Consider the following 2,364-nt stretch of genomic DNA (forward strand, 5'->3'; position numbering starts at 1 on the left):
GCTTTGTGTTTGCAAACTCAACTTTCTCTTCAAGGAATTTAAACTTAAAATTTGTTGACTATTAACTTTATATCACGCTCCAAGCGAATTGTATAAATATAAACTATTTTCCTTAACAAATTATCAAATTGTCAATTATTATATATATAGAATAATTTTGATATAAGCAGTGTATTTAAATACATGTTTTTGACATGAATGATCATATATTGATCAATTCCCATTTGTAATATATGCATTGTGATACATATGGATCTTTTAAATCCAATAATAATTCTACAACATATATTTGCTCTTTTAGTGATTTTAAAATAATAAAAACAAAAAATTAACTCATAAAGACTTTTCTACTATCTCTTTTTTATCTTCAATATCAATTTTAGATATTTCCATTTGCTTAATATTTGATCTTCAAGATCAATCGTTTGCATTTAAAATGCATCATATGTTCATTTACTCAATTTTATTCATTTTCCTCTTTCCTTTAAAACTTGACTTATGGAAATAAAATATTTTGGTATAAAAAAAACCAATAACTTTCCATTTTAATTTCAATCATATATATATTCAATGGAATGCGTATAAACTTCATATAATTATTTTATCCCCACTTCTAGTAGAAAAATTATACTTTTTTAGTGATAATTGGAATAAATATATGACTTTATATGGTTCTCATATCAAACGACCATACTTTAACATTTACTTTAGAGGATGATAATAATATAGCATTCACTTTAAGGAATGATAAGAATTTTTCTTTGAATGATCCTCAAAGGATGCTTCATTTCACTATAATTGGATAACCATGTTTCATAACTTATACCAATAGCCCCCAAGCAATTTACTAAATTGTCCATATTGACAATGAACTTAAGGTTAAAAAAACTTTAATTTCAAAATACATTACCAAAACTCATAAGTCAAAAATTTAATTCTTTCAAGTAAATTTGTCCAACCCTTCATGGGTGACAATACTATAATCAATTAAGTTTGGTAAATTCCAACATAATAATATTTCATTATTGCCCATATTGAATTTAAGGAATACATTTAGCTATCTCTATAAGAACTCCAAGACTATTTTTGGACATTTCCATTTTCAATATTTTGATCTTTAGGATTAAATATATGTATTCAAACTGCATCATATTATAACCTCCAATTGTAAATTCTCAAATGAAATTAATATATCAATTACAAATGAAAGTAAAAATTTGATTAGCTAAATAATGGAGTTTTACTTTCTCCTAACCTTGATATATTAAACTCATGAATTGAGAAATGCTTTAGAAACTAATAACTTTTGGATATGTCACAACTACAAAATCAAAATTAATTTATTATATAAAAGAAAACCATAAATAGAATAAAACTATTTAATTAAAACTTAATTATGAGTTAAAGCTCATTAAAGTAATAATAAATTCAAAAATCAAGCTTTGAAAACACGTCTATCTTTTTTTTCACGATCTATTCCTTGGTAGAGCAAATTTACTACACCATATATGTGAAATCTCACATCAGTTGGAAAGGGGAATGAAATACTCCATATAAGTGGGTGTGGATACCTTTTCTTTGAAAGACCTTTTTAAAACCTTGAGGACTGGGTTGTAAGAGGATTCCCCAGGTTCAAAGAAGGCAATATCTTATGCGGGTGATCTGGGCTGTTACAGTTGGTATCAGAGCCAGTATCCGGATCGGTGTGCCAGTGAGGAAGTTAGGCCCCTAAGGGGAAGGATTGTGAAGTCCCACATCAGTTGGAAAGGAAAACGAAACACTCCGTATAAATAGGTGTGGATACCTTTCCCTTAAGAGGCCTTTTAAAACCTTAAAAGCTGGGTTTAAGAGGATTCTCCAGGTCCAAAAAAGATAATATCTAATGCGGGTGGTCTGGGCTGTCACAATATATATACTAAATATTTTAATTATTAGTCAATACAAAAATTAATTAAACAACAAGGCAATTAATTTACATATATATATATATATATATATGTATATATACATACACGTATAAAAATATGCTTATGGAAATGTACAGGTTACTTACCTTGATCTTTAAATCTTTTATGAAAGGCTAAAAGATCACAAAAGAATTAAATACAAAGGCCAGACCATTACACACTATTTCTGTTCTTTTACCAAAATTTATTCATATTTTAACCTATAGCATAAAAACTCAAAAAGAGAAATTGTTAGAGACTTTTATTAGCAATAACGATTCGAAAAGATTTTACCCATTATAAAATGTATGTAATAATGTAATTGCTAATATAGATGACTTGAAGAGATTTTGATTGTTGGGTTCATATCTCCATGTTACCATCCAAGCAAATCTACCAAACTTTTGATCACTCTTAT

The sequence above is a fragment of the Ziziphus jujuba genome, chromosome 1, assembly GCF_031755915.1.
Source record: "Ziziphus jujuba cultivar Dongzao chromosome 1, ASM3175591v1".
Classification (NCBI taxonomy): domain Eukaryota; kingdom Viridiplantae; phylum Streptophyta; class Magnoliopsida; order Rosales; family Rhamnaceae; genus Ziziphus; species Ziziphus jujuba.